At 40.7% G+C, this 17,950-nt stretch overlaps 1 long non-coding RNA gene across 1 annotated transcript; it reads right to left on the bottom strand.

Moving 5' to 3' along the window:
* Positions 1-4,968: 4,968 nt before the first annotated feature.
* On the bottom strand, positions 4,969-5,191 carry lncRNA:CR45689 (long non-coding RNA:CR45689). The gene has a single exon (NR_124995.1). It is a non-coding gene; the product is annotated as a long non-coding RNA:CR45689 (long non-coding RNA).
* Between the last annotated feature and the right edge of the window lie 12,759 nt (positions 5,192-17,950).

The raw sequence follows: 17,950 nt of genomic DNA, 5'->3' as shown, positions 1-17,950 counted from the left end.
ATCGGGATTCTCAGAAGCAGCTGAGTGGGGGATTCCACGCCTCGATGTGGTGTAGGGCCCTTAACGACTTCATAAGCATCTCGTTCAATTGAATTCAAATGCAGTTGGCTTGGTCTTGGAGCCGCAGGAAAAACACGCACACACACACAGACACTAAAAACGAAATCAACGACAACATTTAGCGGAAGTGAAGCTGACGCCATTTTTAAAATGGCGCATACGTGTGCGACGTGTTTATGGCAGATTTTTTGGATAAATGACATGACAGACAGCAGCTGCCTAACAGGGCTATCCTAAACGAAAGCCAAGTCAATAACAACAGCTAGAAGAGAAAATTTTTTCAGAAAAGCGAATTTAGCTCAGACCGCGATTGCCCATGTGACTTCCGGTGATTTCGCCACGTGACCATTTTAAATTTTTAAATCTTTGCCATGCACAGTTGTTGAATTTAAATCAATTGCAAAGCTTAAAAGGTGAATCAAACTTATTGCTCGAGATAACTGCTCCATTAGATGACAATGATTTAACGCAACAAATGGCATTCCATTAAGTCATTTTCATTTTCAGTATCAATTCGAAGTGTCTTTTAAATTATTCCCCCGACAATTCCAGTCACAGTTCAGATCATCTCTAATGGAAACATGCTTTGGGGCAAGCAGAGACACTTCTCTGGCGGCACGCAGGATGAATAGCTAAGGATAAGGAGCACAGACTAGACAATGCCGACAGGATTCGCTGAATCATTAAATTGTACGCCAACCAGAGGCATTCTTCTTTCAGCACTGGCATCAACAGAAATATGGGAGAAAGTGGCACGTGAAATTAATTTAAACGCCCTGATTGTGAATGAATGACATTTGTTGTTCCCGAGTCTCCTGCTTAGCTTGTTAGCAATTCAATTCGGTCATAATAGGATGGCTTATAGGTCTAGGCAGCGCAACCCCACCGCGGTTCACCTCAATTTCCTAGTGAGGGCGATCCAATTAAGCGCCTTTGCCATAGAATTCTGCACCCGATGCCTTTGCCCAGCTAATTAGAGCAGCTGTCACAGATGAAGCTGGGTAGTTGAGTAGCCTGGAAGCCAGGACGGGAAGGCAGTGCAAATAATTCAATTAAATTGCTTACGAGCAGTTCACTCAGAAACAACAACAACGACGAGGGCAGAAGACAAACCGCAGCCACGGAAACCGAGGCTTTTCCACAAACCGCCGTGTCGAGCGAAAGCCAAAGCCAAATTCAAAGCCAAAGTCGGCTAATGCAAATACCCCTTTTTGGTATAACCACAAACCCGAAATACCAAGTCAAAATTGACAGAGACAAGGCGCTATGATAATCAGGGGGAAATGAATTCGGCTTCTAGAATAGTTGGGCTCTCGTTGGCGTAACAGCAAAACTAGTTGTAATCCATTGTTTGAATAAATACTCGTAGTAAGAAAATGTAAAAGGCTTAGGCTTGAAAATATTGTATAATGTTGTACATGAAGAATGTTAAACTTCGCTCTCAGCGATCAAAATTTATTTATTCATTTGAATTGAGCCGTAAGAAAAGTGAAAACCTTTTTCTGAAAAGGTGAAAGGTAGCATTACATACATATGATTTTATTAAAAAATCGGATAGGAAATTAAAATGGAAATTGAATTTAAATAGCGTTTTATTGTATTTATGTCAAATGTTGATTGACGTTTCATGATAGGAGATCTCAAAAACGTATTTATTTATGCAAGAAAATGTCTGTGAAAATATGTAAACAATTTTAACAAAAACCACACTAACAATTTTAATAGTGCTGATTCTTTTTTTTTTCAAATAAAAATGTATTGAAAACATTACTTTTTTCATGATAAATAGCACTGTGTTACATGAGAAATGAAATTGATAGGGACTACAAAAGAGGGATTATGATGCACAGACTTGGAATTTTTCGTAAATTTATAAGTTAAATTATAAGCATATATGTCACGTATAACCAAAAGCCAAAAACTAAATTGACAATGCACTTATGTCGAAAAATCTGATTTTGTAACGCAGTGTAATGATAGTGTTTTTATGCTGCTCATTATTTAATTATAGAAAATTAAAATGGGATTACAGAAATGTAATTATGTACGTGGTGTTTTTGCCACCGAATGTTTATTGATACTTAAGATAACGCAATAAAGTATTAATGCAAATAAAAGTGAATGGCAATTTTACGTAATAGCTGTTAATTGCACGTGGCAATTTTACACTACGACCATAAAGAATCAAAAGTAGGCTTAGCGTGGTTACAAGACCAGAACTAATTTATCCTGGTTTAATGTACCACTCCTGGAAAATGTCATTAAGTTTATGGTCGACCGTGTAAGCAACTTAGCTGCCTTTCGACGCCTTTTCGTCGTTACAAAGTGCCAAAAACCGTGTGACAAAACTGGCAGGAGTTCGAGACAACTGAAACAACTGAACCGAGGCGAACTGCTAACTACCATTTGTTCGCCAGTGACTTAATGTGGCTATATACTTTCTGACTGGGCTTCTGGGACAGTTCCCGGCCGTCTCCTTGCTCAATTTAATCTTTGACGCGCCGAAAATGATGGAGCACGGCCAACTTTTTGGCGCCGGGAACGTTTTAATTTGCATTAAACGCGACGCGACTGGAGTTGCAAAACTTGCGCGAGCAACTATTAAACTAAACTTACAGCACGGTTGGGTTATAAGTTTTTCGCTCTCGCGCTCCGTGGGCTTGCATACAAATGGGTCTCGAAATCGACGCAGGCAGCCCCAAGGATTTCGCAAGATTACCTCCCCTTAAGGCTTTAAGAATGCCCGCTTTTGGCCACAAATCAGCGGGGTGCCAGGGGGCGTGGGCGATTGGGCGGTTGGGCGGTTGGGCGGTTTGGCGTGGTAGGAATGTGGCCAAGGGTCCAACAAGTTGTCGGCTTAGCGTGTGGGCCGTTTTGCCTGCCCAGCGGGAATCATAAATCGTGTGATGGGGCTTAGCCGCCATGAAGTATGGCCGATCGTATGAATGATTTACGCTCATGCCGAATAGGCGGAAGGCCAAAAAGTTGGAGCCTAAAATTCTGCTCCTCTACTAAGCCTATAGAATATTGGATCAAAACCAAACGTATCTGCCATAATTGGTTGTCTCAAGCCTTATTTTTTGAAAAGAATTTATACCCGCAATAAAACAATTTAGCATCCTTTTATGATCATTATGTATCCAGCTAGCTTTTAAAGTTTCTGATCTCATACGCCATAAACATATCTTTTCAGTTTCACTTAAGAGGGATCAGATTGGACTCCCATTTGCGTTGATTGCCCACCATCCTGATGGCGGGGCAACTGTTTTTCCAGCAACGAGGTGCAGTTGCAAAAAGCTTTTAATTTGTGCGAGTCTCGGCCGAAATGAAAGCCGAGGGCAAGGAGCAGCTGGCTCAATCCACGTGCCCCGTTCTCCACACCCAATCCCACATGCCACATGGCACACATGGTGCGCGAACATGCCGGCATATCCAGCGCCCCTGGAGTCCTGGCCACTTGCGTGCCTGCTCGATGTGGATTGCACTGCCACAAGACTATTTAAAAATTAATACGACTGAAATCCACCATTTTCGCGCCAGTTAAGCAAAATTGTCTGGGTGGGAAATGGTAAGTGGGAAATGGGAATGAAAAGCAGACGGAGATGCATTGCAATGAGCTCGGTAGTCCGGCCCACATCTTTCGCAGTCGCCTCCTTTATTCGCAGCCCTATGCCCGCCTCCAAGATCAAAGGCAAGGCATAAAGTAAGCGAGAAAAAGGAGCAGAGAATAAAAGTTTTAATACTTTTGCCAAAAACGAAGAGTGCGCGACGAACGTTGGGCGCCATAAACTTGGCCTCGTCGCAGACAGGCTCAAGTGTTCACTCAGAAAAATGCCACTTTTAAACATATTTATAAGAATTAAATACGTATGGAGTATTAGCTAAGTAGTATTTTAAATTTGCATCATTATTTGACAAATTTATTTAAAGCTTAGCATTTTAATCATCCATTTAAAGTAAAAGCTATAGTCATTTTTAAGAATCTCAGGGAAAAATACAATTATCCAAGTGCATCTTTTGACTTAAGTCTGCGAAAAAGATTACGAATTTATATGCAGCAAGCGCTGCAACAATTTCTCGCTTCCAATTTTGCATAATGGGAAAGGATCTTGTGCTAAGCTGAAATACTAGTATCCCCAGCCCGAGTTCAGCTGCTTGATTACATTAAAGTTGCCTACCGTTAAATGCTTCACACTTTCCCTTGTTAAACACCAAATTGAGTTGTAGCCATGAAATTTTTATTTGAAGCCCATAAAAAAAAAGCCCAGGAGCAGACAGGTGGACGCTCAGACAACCCAAGTGACCGACCAGGCAGTCAAATTAAAGAAGCCACCATAAAGTAAATGTTTAGAGTTCATTCGGACGTGTGAACCGAAATGCAACCTATAAAATGGACGCTATATAAAGCAGTTTATGGAAGTCGAACTAGATTGAGGAGAACTAGATAACTCTTTTTGAGCGCGCTATAAATCTACAATATACTGTTAAACTTAAAGCTGTGCACATAAACGTATCATGTTTGCTTTAAAAATTACCTATAACTTCCTTATAAATGAGCAAACCACTATAGAAAAGGGGAAAATGTAAGATTGACAAATACAAAGATTGACAAAATATTGCGAAATTGTTAGTTATAGGTTTTATTTAACTTTCAGGGCATTGTTAATCAGTTTAATAATTTTGCTATGTTGCAATTACATATTTATTGTTTAAACGAAAACGAAATCCCTCCAGCATTTCAGCAATTTTACCGCCAATTAATTAAGCTCATTTATTTGCTATTCATCGATTGAAATAAATTAAAATTAATTTGCATATATGGCGCGTGATTTACAATCAGCTGAACATTACACAAGTCGATTCCTTATTAACCCCGCCCTCCCTTCGGGTAAATAAAATACCACAATTGAAATGCACAAGTGGCAGATGTAATTCATAAATATTTGTCATGGTTTCTCGTTTATTTTATTGTTTTTTTTATGTCCGATTTTTGGCTCGGATTGCATTTAAGCTGCAATCAATTTGTGCTGCACGTGACTTTTGAACTCTGATGTCTGATGCTGCTGGCGTGGCTGCTGCATGTGGCATGCCACATAGATATAGCCAATCGCACTCGAAGCCTCTTAAACCTGATGGAGGGATTTATTTTTTAATGATTTTCTTACCGCCCACGTTTCGTTCGGTCGCTGTTCATTTTCCGGCTGGGAAAAGAAGTTTATACTCGGTTTATTTTTTAATTTGTGTGCTGGTCAAAAGTTTTTCAATTTAAAATTTCTCAAACACTCGCCGACTGAGTCCCTGATATTTAATATACAAAATGCTCGGCACACCTGTTCCCTGAAACGACCCTGCGATGCGGGTAAAAAGTAAGGAATAAAAAATAAAGGCGACGGGCATTCAATAATTAAGTTGACGCCAGGCATAAAACTTTATGCCCCGGTCTTCTTGGTCCAACTTTGTAAATTTGTGGGTTCTGATAATTTGAAAGTTGATAGCGGTATGAGCTGATGGAGACTGGTTGGGGTCCACCGGGAAACATTTTTCATTTCACTCTCAGCTCAGCATGTTTTCTATTCTATTTGCCCAACACTTTAACTTTTTTGTGCCAGCCCAACTTTGCTTCCTGCACTCCAAAGTTGCCTTTTTTTTGGCCCGACATGGCAATGAGTAGTTGTAACTCCTCGAGGTGAAAGGGTCGAAAGACTGGTAGTGGGGATCCCCCATCCACATGGCAGATGAATCAACAATGGGTTTTTTATTTCCCGCTGTTTTTAGTGGCAGTGGCTGATGCTAGTTTCCAGCGCCTCGAGGTGTAAGTAGATGTTAAGTGCCGGTTGATTTCAGATTCTGTTTGCGGAGTAAACTTTTACTATCTTTTCAAATTGATTAATGATGCGTTGCTGTTGGGTGAAGGTTCTTTCCTTCAAGCTCATTAACTTTGTAATAGAAATTAACCGCTGAAGTTGTGTCTTTAAATTGTAGTTAGGTTCAAAAAATGTGAGTTATATACAAAACATTTTTGAACCGCTTCTAAATTTATACAAAAATTACAAAAAAGTTTTCACAATCTGAAAATGAAATAGTGCTTCAGTAAACCAGCCGCATATTAAAGCCTTTAAATAAACTATTTGCTCGAAATGCAATTAAATTCGCACACTAAAGGCATTTAATTAGACGTAATTATATCTTCAGGTCAATAGAAGCTCAAACCCATATTCGCACTTAATCATTTATTACATTCCATATTTAATTTTCATCCTCTTGAACTTAATCCACCACCCCTTCTCCGGAATTTTGTTGTCCTTGGGAGCTCAAGTGTTTGCCAACCTAATGATAACGACATTTATGTCCGCACACTTGTTGGAATTTGTCCTTGTCGTGACCGTGGGTTCCCCCAGGATACTCGTGCCCCTAATCCATTCCCGATATACTGATAAGTATATAGATATACCTATATATTGTGCTTTTGTTCTATGTGTATATCTTAATATTTATTTTTCTACATGTTTGCTTGCACACACGCGACGTGAAATATAAGGGGAAAACGAATACACATACGCAGACTACGTTTATGCTATGTGTTTTCATGATATCTTAAAAGCGTGAAACATGCTTATGTTTATGTCCCTAAATTCATGATTTCATTTTTGGTAACTCTGATAGATTAAATTAAATTACTTAGTTAAAATTCAGGATTTTCAACAATTCCTTCATGAAACAAAATGCGTGGAAAGTGCGTCGCATAAGCACAGCAAAAGATGTCCATACACGGACACTTTCCTATTGAAACAATTGAAACGTGACATGCTTTGAAAATTTCTAGGGGACACCGCTGCGTATGAGTGATTTTATGTTGGATCGCATTCGGTTAAAGCTTATGGCGCATGTTTCAACTTTGAACCCAGCACTTAATTTTTTATTAAACACAATAATCTGATGCCAAGGGGAAAAAATCCAAAAAAAAATAACCAAAGCTGGAACTGAAAGAACCATGTCAACGAACTTGATTGACGAGGGTGATTTAATAAATGAAACGAGCAGTGCAAAAACAGAAAAACGGACGGGAAAAGTAATACCATAACGAAATATTCAACTGGCTCCATACAGAACATATATCCACACCCAGTTCGCGTCTCGCGTCCCTCGAGGGACGTGAAAAACGTCGCAAATCTATGCAAGCTCCTGGACTCGGTGCCACAAAAAAAATGTGGGGAGCCGGGCGGTGATGGGCACCGTCAACGGCAACGCCAGCGAAAACAATCAGCGAGGTCCTGGCAGAAAGGGACTCTCTGCAAAGAGTCAGTGGCCTGCTATGCCACGCTATTCTAGAAAACGCAAAACAAAAAACACAGCTGAACAAATAGCCAGCTAAAGCGAGACATGGCCAGAAGCGATGCACAATGAAAACGCTCGTAAAAGTCGAAATAAATGCAAACAGAAAAAAAGGGAGGAAATGAGGGAAAGGGAATGCGACTGTAAATCATGGGCGTAGCAAAGGGATATTATATTACTACTGAGGTTCTAACCGGAAGGATAATACGGATTTACGTTTCTGTTACGGCCAACTCTAATGCCTCTGATAATTAAAATGCACTGCTAGAAAATGAAGTATCAAAATTATGTCTTTTTTCTATTAGGAAAATATATAAGTAAAAACTACAAAACTTACTTACTGTATTTTGGAAATCTTATTAGAACCGATCTTATACATACATATATGAAGATATTAAACAAATTTTTGTTCTTTCGAGTAAAATTCAAGTAAATAAATTCTGCGCCCATGACTAGAGCAGTTATACGGCATATCCATGGAGAAACTGGCTTGCTTTTAAATTGAATTTGACTTTTTGTTTCCTTTGGTTTAACACTTTTGATTTGGGTATTTTGCACTACACCGTAACAGAGAGCAGCCATAAAGGGTTAATGTAATCAAATAGAAAAGATTTATGTGCATAATGTTCTTCTGAATATGCTTTTTACACCATGATGTGGGTCAGCTTGATATACTTTTATTCCTCCAAAATGTGATTAAGCGATTGTAGCAGTGACTTGACCCCAGAAAGATATTATAGAGACCTTAAGTAAATCGCACAAGATGTTATTTCATGTTGCTTACAGAGAAAATTACGGTTGTATTTCCAAGTCCTGCCAAGCAATATACATGTATATTTAATTTTGATTTACCCTTTAATCACCTGTTACCAGCTCGTACACCTGAAAGCAATTAAAATTTGATAGGCAGTTGGCAGCTCCCCCAAGTCATTTGCAGTATAAAATTTTAATTGAACCGAAGCCGAGACTTGATTAATTGACAAATGAAGAAACCATTTCGGGTCTCGTCGGTTAATGGCAGCCACAGGTGCGCCAACCCTTTCCATGTTGGTCCTTTTCCCCGTGTGTCGGTTTTTATGGGACCTTTCTCAAATTAGCAGCTCGTCGAGGGAGTCGGCTAAGAGCATTAAAAACACTTTCACTTCCATGTTCCGCCTGAGTAATGGCCATAAATAAGCCAAGGGTCGAGTTGGCTGGCGCTGGCTGGCTGGCTCGATGGCAGGTGCATTAATGCTCAGCCGGCATATCCTTTTTTACAAACAGCTGTCTATATCCTTTGGATTCCGGAAACTCTTTCTGCGAATTTTGCTAACTTTCCCACTGGCAAAGCTCTTGACTGAAAAGGCGAGCACCAGTGCCGGAATTCGTTTCAAATGCTGGGCAAACATCGGACTGAACTATGGATTCAATGAATTTATTCATTAGTTCGCTTTGATATGCACTTCACTGACCCTCGGCCACGCCCACTACACACCACGCTACACTGAACAAACAAAGTTAAATGCTATTTGCCACCAGCGGCTGAGCATGTGCGTCCTCCAATCGCAATTCGCCCCAGCTTCCCTTGAAACCCGCTGCACTTCCCCATACAATTTCTATACAAACTCTGAGTTCGAACATCCGATGTACGGAAATAAATTATTAGTAGTTATTATTATGTGTCGCAAAAAAGAGTCAACGTTGAAAACATAATGCTGTACATTAAAATTCATTTAAAGTTGCTGTCGTTTATGCTGGACATAGGTTAGCTTTAATACACCACTTTCAATTAATGTAAAGATATCTTTGAGAAAAAAAGGCATTACATCAAAATCCTTTAGAAACCATTTTATGTATATATATTAAAAGTATTTCAAATATTCCTGCTTAGAATAAGATATAGTTATATATCATATCGAGTTTTTCCTTAGTGCAGTGGTATCGATAGATGTGTGTGTGCCTGCCTGGAAGCCAGAGCACACATGAGTTGGAAACTTAAAGGCTTAGAGAGGTGTGCCAAACACACACAGGCACATATCCGCACATATCCTCCGGCTAATGCGATTTATTTTTATGGCCAATTTGCTTGATTAGGTTTCGATTTTCATGCGCCCATTGCACTCGCTTTTTCCCTGACCAAACTTCCGTCTCCTTAACCCATCCGAAGCCATTTCTCACACTTTTCAACGGAGCAGGTTCATTAATGTTGAGCCAACAAAGTTTATTACAAAATAGCGCAGAGGGCGAGAATAGCCGCACAAATTATGCAACTTTTACTCATTCATATTTCACAATTTTTTTCTGATAAATCTCTGTAAATTATGCGCACAGTGAGAAACTAATTAACAATTTCCACAGCAGTAAAAAAAAATATATTAAAAGGACCACAAAACATATGTTAGAGAGAAGCCACAATTCAATTTAACCAGAATAGAATTGTAATTAGTATTTGGTTAAAACAAACGAAATTTAATTATCTGAATCGGATACTTACATACATTTTATGTATCAATGTTATGAATACAGGCAATGAAGGAGCTAGTACGTCTCTTTCGTTTCTTAGTGAATACAAATATTTAAAAATACGAATATTTAAAAATAATGAAGCTGACATAATTCTTCACTTGACATACTCAATCTGAAACCATATGTTTATATATTGAAAAACAAGGAAGCCCACCTAAAGGAATGAGCAATGCGGAACACACACCAAAAAAAAAATAAACGGAAGCGGAAACCGTGAAGGAGAATGAAGAGCGGAAATGCCGCATGGCATGATGACATTTATGCGCTATAAAAATATGCTTCATGCTTTTATGGCTCATCCGATCGGTGTGGTGAAAGGGCGGTGCTAGCGGGGGTTATTCCAGTTCAGCCAACAAAGCAACTAAAATATGCCACAGCATCGTCATCCGCTCCCAGATGTGTGGGTGGGTGAGCATCATGTGCTCATCATCTGCATGTGCATAAAAAATGCCACCCCTGGCACCTTTCCACATTCCCCAAAAAGGACTCGCCGTATAAAAATGGCTGTCAGCATTCCTGTTCTTTTTTCATTTCACTTTTACGATTATACCTATGCATAAAGAGTTTTGCGGGTGTTTCAGGAGAATGTTGCAAAATCCAGTGCGCATTACGCATACGCCCCGAGCTAAACAGCTGGCCAGGAGTGCAGCTGACTGGCTTTAATTAATAATGGGGCAGCTGGGTATACAAGCAACAAGCTGATGCCGACTAAAATTGAACACACTTCCCTTATAGAAAAATGTTTGCCGCAAAAGGGATGGTTGGCCGGAAATACGGCAAAAAGTAATCACGATGAAGGCAACGGAAACGTGACTAAATCACATTTGCCAATAAGACACTTAGCCAAGGGATCCGGATCCGGATCCGCCATCCGTTCTCCTTGGAACGCGTGGCCGGCCAAGATGAAGATATAAAGATACATCTTCCAATAGCATCGAACTGTGAAATGACTTCATTAGTGAAAATATTGTATGTCGTCTGGCGGAGCGATGGCCAAAGTTTTTGCTCCCAGTCATGATAAATTGCCTCTGCCCAGAAACACACACATGCCTCGCTTCTGTGGTGTTCTATGTAAAATGAACTGGGCCGCAGGCAAAACGGCAAAAAGTGGGCCATATTAAACATAAAGCGCAAATTAATTGAGGCAAGTCGAGCGGCGGCATTGGAAAATTGTTGCTTTCCTCGTCCTTTTTGTGAAAATCTCTTTTGCCTCAGTCGTCCTGGCATCACTGGCTGACTGGGCAAAGGGTCGGAAAAGCGGTCGGATGGGCCCGGGCCACATATCAACTTGAAGCAGCGAATCTGAGCCTGATTGCCGTGATTGTCCCGCTGAGGGGACATGAAGATATATTAAATGGGTTTAATTCGAGCATAGCTCACTTGTAAGAAAGAATATGAAATATCGGAAAACATTAAATCTAACTTTAGGCAATACCTACTAAGTATTAAGTCCTTAAAACTAGACCCTTATGTATATGATTAATCAATTCAATTATTAAATAACTAGCTAAGAAATTTCGTTGTGTTTTTACTTTTTTTTAGAAGGAAAATAAATTATTAAATACCTAAAAAATGATTATAGAATTAGGATTTTTGTTCTCATTTTTAATAAATGCATTAAAATTATTTACCATAAAGCAAGTGCAGATTTCAACAGATTAGTACTTTAAAATCAGAATTTGCTGGCTTTATTCCAATTCTGGTTAAAAGAATCTTAAGCAGTTCTTTTGTAGAGTGGCAAGCACTTTATTTGAATTCTCTGTCATCCACTTAACATACACTCAGCGGCTTTTCATAATCCTTCAGCCTGCGACTGGCGTCTCTTTAAAATTTTACTTAAAATGCGCATTGAGAGCGTCTTGAAGATGGCCTAGTGAACAGACAATTTCGAGCACAATCCGGTGCCTTCAGCCTCATTGGCATGTGAAAAAGGCGCCGCCTGCGACGGATTTGGGATTTCGGAACGGAAATCACCTCGAATGGATGCAGCAGTTGCCACCTGTCGACGTGGCCAAACAAAGGCGACAGCCACGTTGCACATGCTGCAAACAATTGGCCGGCGAAAACACGAATTCGTTTAAGGAAGCCGTTCCAGATCAAAGCCAAAACGAAATCTCTGGGGGCCAAGAAAAGTGTGTATAAGTGTTTACTCCTGACGCATCTGCTTAGCAGGCGACTGTGTAAGGAAACTGGATGGCTTTGCCATCCGAAACCGGATGGCTGTAGGGATTTGGATATGGATTTTTCGTTTCGATTTACCATCAATTTCCACGCGGTGTTCGGTTTAATTGATTCGCCCGCGGCGACTGCATAATTATGTGTGTTCCAAGAAGGAAAAAACGAAAGCACTCACTGGATGGATAGACAGACATGCACGACAGCGAGATGACAGCTCTCCTAATATGCAATGCACACGCGGCGTATGCGTGATTTGAATCTGCTCGAGAGCGTGACGCTGCCAGTCAATGTCCTTGCCAATGCTAGACATAATTTTAATACATGCTCACCAGGAACATAGAGCTAAGCAAGTCGAATTCAGTGTGGGCCTTAAAGCTCTTCAAGAGCTTGTGCTAAATGTGCCTACTATAAGTATGAGTAGATAACAAGTGGGTTATGCTCATTTTATATAAGAATTGAGGCATAGAAATGATTTATTTTCAAAAAGAATAATAATAAATTGAATTTTGCTTCGGTCTATCTACCTATATTATTTGCAATTTTCCATTTCCTGTGTTCTGCGTCTTAAAATAATTCAATTGCAGAGATCTTGTTTCTTTTCCACATTGTTGTTAGTATCTATTATAATGGGCAATCCACACAAACATGAATATTGCAAGGTTGTGAGAGCTTTAAGTGGAAGTTGCTGTCTTCGTGCTAGCCACTTGGGGCAAATCTTTTAAATTGAAATAACAATTGCAAGCAGCATGGGGCAGCCAGGATGCTTGGCAACTGCAACTTAAGTGCTGCAATTCTCCAGACGGCGCCTGAAAGCATGCAGAACAAAGTTGCGCAATCTGGAGAGCATCAGCAGGGGCAAATTTCGTTAATTTGTTTGAACTCATATTTAAAACTTGCTCTAACCTGCCGTTCGCCTCGTTCCCGGCTTAACTGACCCATCATCGTGCCGCATTCTCGGCGCATGTAACGCATGCAAATCCCATGGTCCCCAGCCCACGTGAGTGCGAGAGAGAAGGGCGCGTGGCGCCCAGTTGACAATGCCAGCCAATTGTGGGTGCACTGAGAGAAATACATTGGCAAAATGAAGAAACAAGGTAATATTATTGTAAAGATTTTTGAAATATTTATTATTTAATTAATTAACAACTTTAAACTTTGATGCTTGGATTTTCTAAACGTGCTCAGAATATAATGTTCAGACTTAAAAGGTGTCTTCAGCTGCATTGTATTCACTTCTTGCACATTTTCTTCGAGTTTATTGAGGTGGGCGAGGGCAGAGTTAGCTCCTCGCTCGTGCGAGCCACTGACCGCAGAGCAAATTGTGCAGCAGTTTATTCCATCAGAAATGCTCCCTCCGAGATGCAGCTCTTGTTGAACGGACGAGGCTGAACAGAGGATGCAGGATGCAGAATGGCGGACTCTGAATGCTGGCTAGTGGATGCGGGCTGTCCCGACTGTGGTTCCATTTGTAGGATGATGTGTTTGATTCCGCCACCGGTCCTCCGTATTCGCCATTCCAATTGCCTCGCATATGCACATATACATACGAGTATGGCAGACACCCCGCTTTCGGATGGGGCGGTGGTGCAGTTCAGTGGAGCTCAGCTCATTTCTGCAGCCATTGTGCATGACAAACAAATGGCATTGCAAACATTTTCCCATGTCGCCCAGCCAGCGGTTGTTCCACCACTAACTCCCTCTCATTTGCCCCTGCGTGTGTCGTCTTTGGCCCAGTTACATCCTGGTATTACTTACCATGGTAACAGATTAGATTTTGTGGTTAACAAAATGTTTAGCCACGAAGTCTTTCAAATGAAAATTCATTGTGATGCGCTCTTAAATAAGCTGGAATTGCAAAGGGCTTAAGGATGATGTATGTGCAGATGAGGGTCTCGATATGTGTGGACGATTGAAGAACTCTTGAATTTACTCTGGAAAAAGGTTTTAATTCCATGCCATCCAATGATTATTTTCAATGTGTGTTCACACAAGACTTTAAAATTGGTTGGGAATGTGCTAAAACTCAACTGTGACTCCTTGTCCTTGTAAGTGAACTATATTATATTTTTTTAAAGCCTATGTAAGTAATGAACCTTTAAAGATATTTGTTTTGTTGTCAGTATCCAACAAAGCTTTTAAAATAATAACACAATGCACGAATATCCGTCGGATTTATGAGAAAGTATCTTCATTGTTCCTCAAACTCTCACTTAAATTGTCGTTGAGACTTCGCTTTGTAACGGCCGAAGAAGTCCTTGGATGAAGCTCGCTCCCACTGTTTCACTCATTTCCTGTCCAGTTGAAGACTTTCCCCCTGATTTCTTGTGCTGCTGTGACGGTAAGCACTTCCACACACGCATACGTACGCACACGGATACATATATAATCCATTATAAAACTGTTTACATAAGGTTTCTTTAAATTGGTTTATTGTTGTGGCGTCGGTCTATCCCCCAGAAAAAAGGGAGCCGAAGGGGATGGCAGGACTACCAACTGCTAAGCCCTTTAAGCGGCAAACTACACGACCGCACAAGGACCCTGGGATACGTCCGATTCCAGGAGCACAGACCAAACTGTTGTCCACAGCATGTGTGGCCTCTAAGCGCCTGCCATTAATAATGCAATTGTCGGGATTGCTGATAAATTGCTGTGGTTTGACAATTTGCACAGCACAACCGAAAACGAAAAATGGCAGAAAAGAGTGTAAATAAACCAAGAAAAACCCTAGGCAATAACGAAATAAACATATAAATGCTTTGATAACGCCATTTGGATTGCGTAATAAAATCAAATTATAAAATTCCGTAATGCCAATACATTTTATTATTTGCCAAATAAATCGCGACTGCAATTTCGATAATTGGCGGTTCCGCGTGACGTATGCGCCAATGCTACGCAAACGTCAATTAAAATTGATCAGCGATATAGCTAAATTAATAGAAATGAATGTGAATGCATTATAAACACGAATGGAGGCGTGGCAAGGCCGTTCCCATCGCTTCCCGGCTGAACAATTAGCGAAAGTCAATGCGCCAAATTGAATATTCATAGTGGTGGAAATATTTGCATGCACAACGTTGCGTATAAGCAATAAAAATGTCACGCACAAGTTGAGTTATATTTCACCCATTCGTGCGACAGAGAGGGATGCACGGATTAAGAGACAGAGATAGGGAGTGGAAGAGTGAAAAACGTTAATTGAATTTTCCGTCGTTGGCTGATGATAATGATGAGCACGATGTTTCCCATCAACAAGCGGAATCAGAACAAATACCAATGATTAAGCAGAATTGTATGTGAAAGCACTTGGATGGCAGGAATTCAATTTCAGAAAGATTTGCTGACCATAGCACATATAAGTATAAATCTAAGCCTACCCCACTGGTTAAAGTAATTTTACAAAAACTATAGAAGTTAGTTTTGCTTATTATCCTGCTAATTATAATATTATTATATTTTAGCCATAATCCTTGCTATTCTTATCATTCCCCCAGCTACCCTGCAGCTGATTAGTACGAGTGGGCGCTCCCAGTCCAATCTTATTATGCTGCTCATTCCCCAAACCTCTCAGTTCCAATCAAGTTGCCGCCCAAAGCCAAAGACAAGCCCAAGGTAATGTCACTGATTACGATTACTGTGTCGGACTTATCGCGTTCGTAACGTTCCTGCTTCGTGTGAATTATGCGTCGCAGGGCGCCCAGAAGTATGCTAAGCATTTCAGAAATTGAAATTTATAAAACGGCTAGGAGCCGCCAGGGGGAGCCAGCCAAATGTCATGCTAAGCGCGATTTCCTCCAGTCAATGGCTTCAATTGGCTTTTACGAGACTGGAACAGGAATGCCCGTAAACTACTTGCGCGGAGAATGTATTCAGTGGAATGTTAGTAATCTCGGCTGTGTTTGCAGCATCATTTGCGAAATGTAATTGCCGCAATTACCGTAAATTTCTGTTCTGAATTGTTGTCGCATTAAAGTTAATTTCACTTGTCCCCAGCGTCGCCACTATTTCAGAATTAGAAGACGAGCAACTTTCGCTTTTTCGGTCGAATCAAAACACATTTGTCACCCCGCCAAACAACGACGGCCTGTTGCACATAGTTTCCAAGGAGCTTTCATTCTCTTAGGTCCTTCGGGACTCTCTTTGTTTTTCCCACTTAAGAGAGCCGTGTGTTTTGACCAGTTTTTGTTTTTGTCTGAATCCCGATTCCCACTTTGTCCATTATGCTAAGTGCGCCCGCTCACTTTGAAGCTGCCAATGCCTTTGCCGTGCCTTTGCTTTTTATGCTAAGCACCTGCACATTAGGCTGTTGATGGTTATTAGGCGAAAGTAGTTGGCCCCCACAACCTTGGCCAGGTGTTTTGGGCCCCGAGCTGGGAATAGGACCAACAAAGGAGGGGTGGCAAAAAGATTGCACTTTTTTCGCCGTAATGGAATTAGAACTAGGACTCTCGGATATAAGGCACCGGATGCAGGCTGTCTGCGATGCTAATTGGATCCGCTTGAATTGGATTAACGTGTCGGGCGGGTAGGTGGAGTAATCAAGTCGAATTCTAAGGCAACTCTTTGATAACAGGACCTAAACCCATACATATGTGTGCGAACGGAGGTTTGTGGGAAAATTAACCTGGTGAATGAATACCCGTTAGCTTTGTGAACTTTATCCACTTACTCGGCATATAAACTCTTGGGCAAGCCGCATCCTAACTCTTAAACTTCAATTATTTTCAAACTAAAATTTTCTAATTAAATTTACAGCATTTATGAATTCAATTATTTCCAGTGACAGTTTTTGGAAAGATGAAAAGACTGAAATGCGTAACATTAAATAAAATCTTTTCCAGAATCAAATACAGTGTGATTTTCTTTAAACTTAAATCGGCTTATCAAGCTAGCATTTTTAATTTTGTGTTGGTTGTGCACAAAATATTTGTCTTTCTCTTTCACAGATTCTTATCAATATCGAATAAATAGGCTTTTCTTCTTTCAGCATAACAAGCCGTGTGGTAAGCCCAAGGGAAAATTGGCCCACTGAAAGACAATTGTTATCAGTTGATGACTGGGAAAACCAGACAAGCCACAATTTGTTTTGCACTATTTGAGTTAAGCATCTCCCTTTCAAAGAACCAAACACAAAGTTGCGTCAGGTGTCTTTGTTCTGCGTAGCTACGTGTGAAATGAAAAGTTTACCAAAACCAAAATCACGAACGTAAATCAGTTAACTTGTAAACAACATACAGGGTAGCACTCACACACACACACACACCCTTGGGTCTTATCTCAGAAACTTTTGCACATGTCTCCTGTCACCTCATTTGCAAAATTGAAAGCCAAAACTTGGGCGAAAACTTGGCAAGGATGGCGAGAATGTAGGTCCTCGCTACATCTCCTGCTCGGCGAGGACCTAACATGTTGTCTTCCGTCTCCTATTTGATGTAAAATAAATTGACATTTAGTTGTCGATGTACCCGGAGCACTTTCCACCTCTTAAATCCAGATTTTGCCAGGGCAATTTCTGCCTGCAAGTGTCAAAACGTGTTAATAGATTCCCAACGTTGTCGGGCTTGTGGAAAAATGTAGTTGCATATTTAAATTCACATCGTAGCTCCTTGGGCTCACAATGGCAACTCACACCACCACCCAACCAGGACAACCCAACCACCTTGTGATGTTGACATATTTCGGGTTACCTTCGCAGCTGTTTCTTGATGTATCTTGCCACATGGACCTGGCCCCCGGTGGATTTGCTCCGGCTCAGCTTGATTTTCCCAGAACGCACTCCTTTCAGGACACTAACTGCTGCCGTTTCTCCTGATTGCATATCTGTGAAACAACATCGACAGCATACCTTGCTTTCATTTAGCAGAAAGCGCCTTGT

Source organism: Drosophila melanogaster, chromosome 3L (genome assembly GCF_000001215.4).
Source record: "Drosophila melanogaster chromosome 3L".
In the NCBI taxonomy this organism is placed as follows: Eukaryota; Metazoa; Arthropoda; class Insecta; order Diptera; family Drosophilidae; genus Drosophila; species Drosophila melanogaster.
The sequence above is the reverse complement of the archived record's forward strand: the minus strand, read 5'-3'. Positions and strand labels throughout refer to the sequence as shown.